Source organism: Saccostrea cucullata, unplaced genomic scaffold (assembly GCF_032062105.1).
Source record: "Saccostrea cucullata isolate Sc308-1 unplaced genomic scaffold, CSIRO_AGI_Scuc_v1 ctg1631, whole genome shotgun sequence".
NCBI lineage: Eukaryota > Metazoa > Mollusca > Bivalvia > Ostreida > Ostreidae > Saccostrea > Saccostrea cuccullata.
This window is the reverse complement of record NW_026938499.1, coordinates 422-13,252: the sequence shown is the minus strand read 5'-3', so window position 1 is coordinate 13,252 and position 12,831 is coordinate 422. Positions and strand designations below refer to the sequence as shown.

Sequence of the window (12,831 nt, the reverse complement as noted above, 5' to 3'; positions counted from 1 at the left end):
ATGATAGAAATATATATCATAAATTATTTATCTATAATTAAATCACCGAGTTTATCGTTAAATTAAATAATGGCGGTGGGCAGGAAATTTCTATATATAACGAGAGGGGTGCCAAGCATCATTACTTAACGGACGCTGGTAAAACAAGGATAACAATGTGTCAGTTATATTGTATGGTGATGATGAACCAGGCTACATATACGCATAGGTAGCATCCCAATGATAATACTTAAAATGCAAACTGTCCTCTACTCAACGAAATCGAGCAGAGCGGTGGTCTTTATTCAAGTATTAGTACTTTTAATTTTTTTTATATTGAATGGGAATATCATGCAGTTCCAATTCTATCTACCATGCATTGATTTTGTGATGAAGATCACCAAGAAGGGTTTGTCAAGTTCAGTAGATAATTATAAATCCTGGGAGCTAAAATGTTTAATGGAATTAGCTCTTGATACCTTTTAAGAATGTTCAGAAAAGCAATAAAATAAAATCATGATTATTCTGACAGTTTAAACTGTTGCTCTTTTTCCTAAATACTACTCTAGTACTCTGTTTTCCCGCCTATAGTTTTGAACCATTACTAGGGTTATATGCTAACTCTTCCCTCTAGACATTAATTGCAGAGAAAAAAAAAATGCATAATCCGCGTAATACAAATGGTCTCTGGAATAGCGAAGACTTTCAAAAAATTGGGGTCAATATGCTTCTTTTGGCGCTACAGTACATTTGATATGACTTTTCGTTAATAAAAAAAAATTGCATCTTTGACTTTTTCACTCCAATATCTTTATCCAAATAAAGCATGGAACAAAATGAACTATAAGATTATTTTATAAAAGACACTTTATAATTGTGACTAAGAAAAATTTCAAATTGGTCCCCATAATTAATTATTTGACCTTTTTGTACTCACAAAATGTAATTTTTGTAGCAATGAAAATTAAATAAGCAAGAAAAACATTTTAAAGTCTTAAACTTTTGCTAAATTAAAGCACATAGGTGATATTTGTTTTAAATATTCAGAAAAGAACATCAGTATAGTGGGGTGTTGATGTAATTTTTTTTAGATTTTACCAAAAAAAGTGTTTGTTGTTTTTTGTTTTGTTTTTTTTTTTTGTTAAAATTGCATCAATTTTTTCCTGGACTTTCAGAATTTATTTCTTTTATTTGTCACAATTCGTGGAAAGAATTCATAAGAAATAATACAATAGATATATCAGCATAAGATATTTCACTGAAAAAATAGCTTTGTTTGCAACCAGCATGGAAAAAGAGGAATTCATAGTTAATAGTACAATATATTGTTCAAAAGTGAAAACTGATCGTTTTCTTCTAAAATAAAAACCCCCCACCTCAAAATATAGTTCCTGGCTTAACCCTTCTTAAACGGAATATAATCGCGTTTTTTTTTATTGAATATAGTTTAGTTTGCATTGTAGAATCCAGATTTTTGTTAGAATTTAAAAATGATGCAGAATTTAAGAAATAGATTCCAGACCTGAATCTGCTCAGAAGGTCAGGGTCAAACCTCCTTAAAACGAAACATGTGTGCCAATGCTATATTCAACCAGACAAGTAATTTTGGCAGCTTTTGATGGCTTTACTCATGAATAATATGATATATGGCAGGCATTAATTCATTAAGAACGTATGATGTAGACTAGAATTTGGATTCTGCAAAGCGTCTAAAATGATGTAAAACGCTGATTCATTGGTTTGATAAAACGATTATGCAAGCATTTAGATAAGTATCTTTGCTTACCGCAAACAAAACAAATGGAAGTTTTAATTATTTGACAAACATTGGCATTTTATACGATCAAGCATGAATGAAACTACACATATACCGTATGTAGCTACCATTACTATACCTTTAGCAGGAGAAGGTAATCGAAAATTAGGTGTGTTATTAATGTATCTTTTGTGTTGTTGCAAATAATAATCAAAGTGGACCAACGTTTATTGAAAGCTTGAATTAAACATTAATGGTCATAATCATTATTTCAATTTCAATATACGATAATTTATGTGTGCTTCCAGCATTCTGTAGATGTAAAAAAAATAATAAAACAAGGTTAGTGAGATTATTTTCTAAAAGAACATTCACTGCATGTGATTTACTATCTTAATATAAATATTTCAAAGTACATTAAGTTGGCTTTTGGGGGATACATAAGAATTGGGATAAAAATAAAATGTGCAATAGTCAAATTTTACAATATCAAATATGGCCAGAGCCCTAAAGGAACTTTGAAAACAGTGACGGAATAAGGTGTTGTGGCGGAAAAAGCATCCCCTGTCAATAAGAAAGAGAAAAGAAAATGCCAACACTGGGACATTTATTTAATTTTTTTTAACTTAAAGCCAGACAAAAGAGGTTCAGTAGATAAAAAAAATAGGTTTTGGCAATGAGTATAAAGGTTTTGGCAAGGAATATAAAACCTGTATTTCATCGTTTATTCATAACGTGGACGGAAATTTTCGAGTCTTAATTTAAGCTGATGATATAAGACTGAAAAATTTCACATGGACATTAAACAACTCAAAATAAACCATTCTTAATCATTAAAAGTAAAAAAAAATCTTAAAGAAGGGAATACTAATATAGATATCATAAGACTCTTGATAATAAACTTAAATCTACAAGTACATCTTATGTTCATATGTAACTCTGATTCAACTAAAACAGTCTTAAACGATAGATACATCAAAATATCTATATGAGTTTTTAAAAAAAAAAATGTTTAACAACCAGGCATATCATGTCAAACATTAAAATATTGGATTTATTCCATTAGCAAAGTATCATTTTCAATTTGAATGGTACATGTGTAATTCTTTTATTTGTATTATATAATTTTTAATCTGTATTATTTAATTTTCCATCTGTATTGTATAGTTTTACATTAATTTTGTATTGTATAAATCTTCCATTTTTAATGTATATAATGTTTTTACTAACTAATATTTCATAATTTTAATTGCATCATATAACTTTCAATAAAAATACAATTCAAATCGAACAATTTGTAGAATAGGAAATTATACAATGCCTTTTCAATGCAATGGAAAAGAACTATTGATTACATCGTTTAAAATGTAATTATTTTATGTATTATTTATACATGTATATAATAGTAATCTTTATTTTGAGACTTCCTTTTCTCTACAATGCAAATGCACGTAGGAAGTCATTGGAAGCAAGAGCAGTTAAACAAAAGTACAAAATCAATTACAATCTCTTGTAACTAATTTTTGACATATTATAGTCCATGTCTAATCATCGATACTAATTTAGAAAAAGTCGTCAAGTATATTTGATTCGAAATGTTTTTTTTTTTTTCAGCTCAGGCAAGAAAACACGTTTTTGTACGCCGATGAGAGAGATTCCTACTGCAAACAAGGACGCGATTGGTTTTCTATAAACGTGAGTGTACACATTCAGTCACGTTTATTCGGTCGATGTTGCTTATCAATAAATACATATAAAATTTATTCCAGCGTCCCTTTTATTCCTAGCTTCTTCATGGTTGAGTTTTAACCAATACAATAATGGTTTTACTGATCCTATCCTTCTTCCATTTTACTATTTCTGTTTATGCCAACTGTTGTCTTTCCTGGGCCAAAAACAGTGACGTCACAGACAAATATCGTCATACCCCAAATATCAGCAACTCCAGTAGCACGTGCACTCTCCGGGAATGTATGTCCCTGTGTGCGTCCTCCCCGGAGTGTAGGTCCCTGGGATTTGATGAGGGGAATTGTGCTTGTTATGTGTACGACGAATATTCTAAATCTAAGACGGTAACTTATCTCTCGATACCCGGTTGGGAACACTTTGATCTTCTGCAAGGTAAGTACCATTAAATGTAACTGACACATTAAAAATGCCATTGTTAGTAAAATACATGTATCATGTTAAACACTAGAAGTTTTTTCCCTTTTTAGACGAAATTTACTAGTAAATGAAAAACACTTGAATTAAATGGACCTCATAACCTTTTTCTCTAAATGCAGTTTCCCCCCATTTTTGTGTTAAATTAGATTTAAACTTAGTGTTAATTTTTTTCTAGCTATCTTAGAAATCAGAAAAAAATATTTCAGCATATGTTTAAGTCCATGCTTGTGCCTACTATGTTCTGAAGCAATATACATGTACATGTATGTAAACTATAGGAAGAACCTATTTCATCATAGGATAATGATTTCTGAGTTTAATTTTGAGCCAGGGTGTTTAGTGTTTCATTTTTTCATAATATTTTATTTCTTCATAGACAGGGAATCTGCTATCGACTTTTGCACGTTTGATTATGAATATCAAGGATCTAATATCGTTTATAAAGACGTACAAAGTAAGTACTATTTATTCTTTTGAAGATGGATGTATCAGTATCTACTAATACATACAAAAGAATTCAATGGGTTTTTATTTGAATTATTTTCAATCAATGCGATTTCTGTGTGTTACCATTTAAATCTAGATTGAAGGTAACATGACTTTTTATAAGATGAATCTTTTTCCATATTTTGGCGTTTCATAAAAGAGGCAGGGAATCCTGCGTTAATTAATCTTGAAGGAAAGACTGATTTGACTTACACAATTATTAGGACAACTACTGTTGTTTTTGCAGTTGGTCCCACTTTATATACCACTTATTTCAGGTTATTACCAAAAATCGTTAGCCAAATACATTGTACAGTTAAATTATACGTTTAAACAATTTCTAAAACGAGGTAAGGTATTGACAAATAAGTTGATAAAACAAAAACATCAGAAGTGTTCAAGTGTCATTTAAAGTCATGAATTTGTAAGTTCTATGGTCGACACAATGACATTGTTGGCGAATATAATCAGTTGTATCGTAAAGTGAAATGCTTACTGACGTTTTTTTTCATACTAATTGTTAAGCCATTAAAAACATACTGAATTTTCGACTGATTTTTGCATTGTTTTCCAAGTATGACATGGCACATTCGTTGGGTGTGACTGGTCGGCAGAGGATGCTCACTCCTCTGTCGAACCTGATCCTACCTCTGATGATTTCGAAGTCTGTGTTTGCCCTGCTCCTATTTTGTAAAATTAAATGGACTTTTGAGCTTGAATAAAATGAGTTATCTCCAATATTTCATGTATCTTTTAGTTATAGTATTCAAAACTGATTTGTTCTCATTTTAAAATGAACAAAGATCAACAAGAGATTACCCCTTTACGTATTCAAAGTTGTGTGAGGGAAACGCTACCCTTTAGACTATTTGAAGTTTTTCGAAAATCAAAAAAGTATTTCTGCCTTTCATTTGTTTGACTCTATTCTTCCAACTGGTATAATTATATAAAAAAATATCTAAAGCTTGGAAAAGATTAGAGGCACACATGTTAAAATGAATTATTTTGTCGAAAGTCTAATAACATTGCGACATAGCTTTTATCGTAAAGAATAAAACATACATTGTACTTTTCTGTTCAGATTTCTTTAGTTCTTAATTTATATTTCTCTTCATAGATTTTCCGGATAACAAAGGAACGGATTTTATTGTTGCCTTTATGGAAAATTTTCAAAGAGCGTTACCAGTTGAACTCTTCATAACCACTGCCAAACCTTACGAAGTAAAGGTCGTAGTTACGTCTCCAAAGTGGAATATGCCTTCTGTATATGAGTCATTTACTTTGACATCTGGTCAGACAAAACAGTTATTTATTAGCAATGAGTTTCGTATGTATGGAACAGGCGAAAGTCAGAAGGCGCTGAGTGTGTCTGCTAGTGATGAAGTTATAGTTTATGGCGTCAATAAAGAACGCTATTCTACTGACGCATTTCTCGCCTTTCCGATTGATGTTCTTGGAACAGAATATTACACAGTATCTCATTTTCCCTCAAATTATAACACCGAATTTCTTATATGTGGCGTTTTTGCAGATACTTTTGTTGACATACGAATGAAAATGAGCGGTCGTTCTAAATTTGAGTTTCGGTCCCGACGTTATGGTAATGGCGATGTCCTCAAGTTTCAAATGAGTCCATTCGACACGGTACAGATACAGGCTCCGGCAGACATAACGGGAACAAGGATTGAATCAAGCCAGCCTGTGGTGGTTTATAGCGGCAATAGGCGGACTGACGTTGGACCTGGCAGAAGTAAAGACCATCTAGTTCAGCAAATGACACCAACAAAATCTTGGGGCAAACGATTTATAACTTTACCTATCCCTACTCGAACAACCGGTGACTACTTCCGGTTCATTGCAAGTGAGGACAGTACGGTTGTAGAAACTATTGGATTTGACTATCAGCTTAATCAAAATATTTCATACACATTTTACCTCTCAAAGGCAGGCGACTTCTCAGAAAAGTACCATTCGTCATATTTGTACGGCCTTGTCACGTCTTCAAAGCCCATTATGTTGGTTCAGATTGTGTCGAGCCAAGTTCTAGAGATGGCCGACCCAGCCATGACACTGATCCCCCCGATTGAACAGTACAGCTCGGAATATGTATTCACCACCCCAAAATACTCGCTAGGCGAATATACTAACTATTTTATGTTTGTTGTGCATTGGAAAGATGCAGGTGGCTTACAATTAGATGGAGTAAATCTACCATCAAGTCAGGTTTATAAACAAATAATAGGAACTCAGTACTTGGCTTCTTATGTTGCAGTGTCTACCGGTTCCCACTCATTTCGTCACACTTCACCCATTGTGGTCTTTGGTGGATATATTTATGGACTTGCTCCTTATGAATCATATGGGTTCCCTGCCGGAATGCGGTTGTCTCCCATAAATACGGTACGAAATAGAATCGATGGTCATGAGAAACCTTTATCTTATTCAGTAGATATTGTAATAGATAAAAAGCTAAATGACTGTTAAAGAGGTTTACTGGAGAACCATTTTAATTCCTTGGGTTCAATGTTTATCGGCAAGCAAAGTTTTTACTTGTTCGAGGGGACGAATTTCGCAGGTTACTATTGCATTGTTTGTTATAGATTCAATGAAACAGTAAGTTGATAAAATAAAATAAATGTTCGTGGGATATAATTCGTGGATAAGGGTGACCCAAGAAATTAACGAACATTTGTCCCCCACAAACAATAATGATTCCACAGTTTTACATTTTTTTTATAAAAACTACAACTGACGCAAGTGATCTTTGTTTTTCACTTTCAGCCGTGTAATGTTACAAATGGCGATGTCCCGGATGGAATGGATAATGACTGTGATGGACTCATTGACGAGGAAATCTGTGACAAAAATTTAATAGGTATCGCATTATTTTATTTATTCCAAGACCAAAAGCGATGGTTTCTTTTCTGAGTAAACATCTTGAAAGTCTTGAGATGCGTTGCAAATGACGAAATTTTCTTATTGCGATACGATGACAAATTAAGGCACTGTGTGAGAGCTTTTGAATTGAACTAAATGCTTAATAGATTCTTACATTTCAATAAAATACAAAAAAAATCTTGTAAATTGTTAATCTTCTAATTAAAACAGAAATCTGAATAGGCATACAAAGTTATTCATTTATACAATCAATATCATTGGTATTTAGACGTGGAAAGATTGATTTTGCATCAGAGAAAAAGTAATTGCACTATTTTTCATAACCAGAATTAGCACACATTCTGGCAATGAACGACAAAATTCTTTTTGCAGAGTAATCCATTACAACATCAATTGTTGATATTGGTTAACTTTTCTAAAGGGGTTATCAAAGGACATCATTTACTATCTATATCTTTTGCAATTGAAGGACTTCAAACAACTCTCTGGAGCTTTTTAATGGAATATTACTTTTGTTGCATCATTTCAACTATAACAAATAATCACATCCAATTGTCATTTTTGTATTGAGACCGGGAAACTTGTATTTTTCCATTTTAATATTGAATTTATTTTCAGCGATTACACTCAAACGTACTTACTGACACTTAACAACAAAAAAAGAGATTAAATTTATGAAGCTTGTTAACTGAATTCTGATAACCTAAGTAACAGGCACGTAGCATCGTTTTTGAAAGTGAGGGAGGGGGGGGGGGCAACCTGAGGAAAATTTTTTTTCCTTGCCTGTAAAAGTTGACAAGCAAAAAAAGGGGGGGATTGCCCAAACTCGAAAATTCTATTTCGGGGGGGGGGGGGGGGAGGGGGTAGTGGCCAACTTTTTTCAAGACCAACTTCCTTTCCTTCCGATTTTACTACATTTCCAATACTACATTACCTTCATATCACTATACTGTGGTTAAAAGGAGGGGGGGGGGGGGGGGGGGCAACCAACCTTTCAATGGACATTTTCAACAGTCAAGGTAATGTTGGGAAAAATTGTTGCTACGTGCCTGAGTAAGATAAAAGCATGACTTGTGATTACATATGAAATTAATATAATTATATACCACAATATTTCATCTAATTGACAAAACGATATTTATCCTCACAGATGATGATGCTGACGGACTTATAGATGAAGATTGTTCAAAGCATCCACCGAGTAGGTATACGTATATCATTTATCATGTTTACCATGATGATTTCCTGCAGATATTATAGTTTGTTGACAAAAAAAGCATATATCTAATTATTCTTCAAATTTAAGCCCAAATGTAGCAGCAATTGACGACCTGTGTTTTTTCGTCATAACATATACAACAAGAATTTCTTCTGTCCCTGCATTATATATCAGTTTATATGTGTGAACATTATTCATTTTAAGTCGATGGCCAGTGGAATGCTTGGACAGCATGGTCCGAGTGTCAGTTACATTGTGGAAAGGTCGTAACTGAAAGCACGGGCGCATCCTTCCGGTCACGTGTTTGCAACAACCCAAAACCACAGTATGAAGGCTTACGATGTCTTGGGAAATCTGTAGAACTTGTTTCTTGTGTTCCAGATGGTAAGTTCTGCAGTTTCGACATAGTGTGTATGTGATGGCCTTGTTTTGCTTTGATAGCGTGCATGATTTTTATCCCTTTACTATCCGTTAGCCTTTTATTTTTACTTGATATCAATCACCTGTTGCTTATCAGTATACTTGTCCACAAATGCGTTTTTGCCGGACCTTTACAGGATTTTTTATGCAGTTGTCTCTCAGGTTCATCCAGTGCTTACAAAACAGGTTTAGGAGTTTGCTTTGTGTTGATTTCATGTAAATTCAATATAGACAACATTGCTGTAAGGCACATTAATTTTCTTGTACATGTATTACTTTAAGCATTCGTTTGAATTTTGTATATTTAAGATATCTGTGGTTGCTGTCCATCAGATTTCAATTGTGTTTCAAGCAACAGTACCACGCTTTGCTATCAAATCCACGAAGAGTCTTCTAGAATCCGAGATATAGAGGAAAATTGTGAGTCAGAGGGACATCACCTCCTAAAATTGAATAGCAACGACAGGGTTCTCTTATTCAAAAATTCGACGGGTGAGGAAGTTTTTTGTAACTTTTAGCTCTCTGGAACCTTTTTAGAGTATTGACTAGAACTACTGGGCCAACTTCTACCAAAATTATTATTCATCAACCATGAAGAGAGTCCTTGAGTGGTCACCCGAATCATGTCACAGCGTATATATAGTATACTGGTCAAGGGGGAAAAAAAATCAGACTTCGTATGTAAATGATCTGGCGAATTCAAATTCTTTACTATTTATTCTTCAATCAAGTTTCTGAAGAAGTTCTATACAATAAATTAAGGTTTTCAGTGACACTTTTCTTCCAGTTGTTAACTCTTGGTAGTGCATTATTCATACTAAAGATGAATATCTCTCAATAGTTTAATTTGAATGTTGGTGGATTTAAGTAAGATAAACCTTAAAATAACTTTTGAAGCATTATAACTATTATTCATTATAGCCAGTTTTCAAGGATCGAGCTACCTCATTCAAGGAGAAAGACTTGAATACCCAGGAGAATGGCTGTATGACGATGGGACTAAAGTGACTGACTTTCAAACTCAGTGGAGTAATCAGTCACCCGACGTCAGTAAACAATAAAGAAGAGTTCATTGTGCTCCATCCTAACATGGATTACACGTGGACAAACGGGGAGTCCAGGTACACCGTGTCAGGTTATATCTGTGAGGCATGACAAAGGACAATTGAAAAATGTTTTGTGAAAATACAGTAAGCATATGCTTTTCAGTGCTTTTCTACTAAATCAATCCTTGACCGTAAGAAAAGAATCAAAAAATACATATTTTAATTGTTTTTTTTTTTGTGTTTTGTGTTATTTTTTATTTGCAATTCAAAATATTAAATAAGTACATGTAGTGGCATAATAGATACTGAGGTATCACCTTAATTCGTGCTGGTCAATGTTCATGGTAAATTCATAAATTCAGACAAATTTATTAATAAAATTGTTTGTGGAGATGTAAACTTGCGGATATGGGTGACCCACGAAATCCAAAAACATTGGTCCCCCAAGAACAATGTTGATTACACAGTAGTAACTACATTATGGACAATTCAATGAACTTTATGTACCCTGGTTTCTCCTGTAGGTCGTTCTTTTGATTCAGTTTATTGTATATTTTCAGTTAAGTACATGTGTATTTTTCACCATTTTCAAAAATCGGAAAACTAATGATTAAAAAGAAATTTCATAATAAATACTGTCGTCCAATACAAATATTTATCTTTTTAGAGCAATGATTTCACGGCTAGTGACATTAACTAGGCTTTTTAAACAAACCACAATTTAAATTGTTAAATCAAAGCAAATTTTAAATGATTTTTCTGTATCAATGTCTGTTTCACTTTGATTCTGGAAAATGGTTGCCCAGATTTGTTTGACTTTACTTCCAATATGAAAAATAGATTTTTTCAATAATCAGCCTGCGGGTGTTGATAGTCAGTCAAAAGACTATAAGGTCTATACCAGTATATATACTGGAAAAAAAATGTAAGTGTTCAAATTGAATCAACGTCAAATCGGCGTATAATAATATACCATAAAACCATTTTTTTTAAAATTTCGGTTCAAAAACTTGTCTGGAAAGTTATGACTTCAATTATAGTATCCGACGCTTTGGAAATTCTCTACATTAACAAAGAGCGATTCTAACATTTAGATATGAGTACTTTTAAACTACTTTGAAACTAAATTCAAAGTTAAATGTTCAATATTACAATGTATATTAATTGAAATAAGTTTAACATTTCAGGTTTAAAAATACAAACTGTATACCATATATTATAAGATACTGTCAGAACGTGAAGTTTGTTTAACAGACAATGAAAATAATTTACGTTTTTTAGCTCACCTGAGCTGAAAGCTCAAGTGAGCTATTCTGATCACCCATTGTCCGTCGTCCGTCCGTCTGTAAACTTTCACATTTTCAACTTCTTCTCAAGAACCACTGAACCAATTTTAACCAAACTTGGTACAAAGCATCCTTATGTCAAGAGAAATTTAAATTGTAAAAATCAAGGACCAAGTCCCCTTCCAAGGGGAGATAATCAAGAAAATACAAAAATAGGATGGGGTCATTAAAAAATCTTCTTCTCAAGAAGCACTGGGCCAGAAAAGCTGAAAATTATGTGGTAGCATTCTGGGGTAGTGTAGATTCTAAATTGTTCAAATCATGACCCCCCGGGGGTAGGGCGGGGCCACAATAGGGAATCCAAGTTTTACATAGAAATATATAGGAAAAAAATTTAAAATCTTCTTCTCAAGAACCACTGGGCCTGAAAATCTGAAACTTATGTGGAAGCATTCCGGGGTAGTGTAGATTCTAAATTGTTCAAATCATGACCCCCGGGGGTAGGGTGGGGCCACAATAGGGAAATTAAGTTTTACATAGAAATATGTAGGAAAAAACTTTAAAAATCTTCTTCTCAAGAACGACTGGGCCAGAAAAGCTGACATTTATGTGGTAGCATCCTGGGGTAGTGTAGATTCTAAATTGTTCAAATCATGACCCCCGGGGGTAGGACGGGGCTACAATAGGGAATTCAGGTTTTACATTGAAATATATAGGAAAAAACTTTAAAAATCTTCTTCTCAAGAACCACTGGGCCTAAAAATCTGAAAGTTATGTGGAAGCATCCTGAGGTAGTGTAGATTCTAAATTCTTCAAATCATAACCCCCGGGGGTAGGGCGGGGCCACAATAGGGAATCCAAGTTTTACATATAAATATGTAGGAAAAACTTTAAAAATCTTTTTCTCAAGAACCACTGGGCCTGAAAATCTGAAAGTTATGTGGAAGCATCCTGAGGTAGTGTAGATTCTAAATTGTTCAAATCATGACCCCCGGGGGTAGGGCGTGGTCACAATTGGTATTACAATTAGGGGAAATCTGTTAAAGAACAGCATGGCCAAAGTTTTTCAGGTGAGCGATGTGGCCCATGGGCCTCTTGTTTAAAGAGAATGCAATCACAGGTACTTGTGGACGGGACCCCCCCCCCGATATTCGACCGCCTGTCTGTACGTCCGTCCGACCGTTACGCTTTGGGGTACCCATTTCTTATCCGCAACACCCTCTTATGGAAGGATATGGGGATAACGAACAGTATTCAATCTCAAAGTCCATAAAACGATACAAAATAAGAGCAGAGCAAACACGTACCCCCTAAACATCAGAGGTGGGATCAGGTGCCATGGAGGAGTGAGCATCCCCTGCCGACCGGTCACACCCGCCGTGTGCTCATTGTCATGATTAGGAAATAACGGAAACATCCGTCGTCAATTCAGTGTATAAATAATGGACTAACAATTGGTATGAAAAACGTCAGTCAGCATTTGACTCAATGATAGATTGTATTTGCTGACAAGGTCATTGTATCGACCATAGGACTTACGAAATGATGACTTTAAACGAGACTGCTGATATTCTT

The 12,831-nt window shown here is 34.0% G+C and overlaps 1 pseudogene; it reads left to right on the top strand.

Moving 5' to 3' along the window:
- The first annotated feature begins 3,219 nt into the window (after positions 1-3,219).
- Positions 3,220-10,119, top strand: LOC134250515 (uncharacterized; annotated as a pseudogene).
- Positions 10,120-12,831: the final 2,712 nt, after the last annotated feature.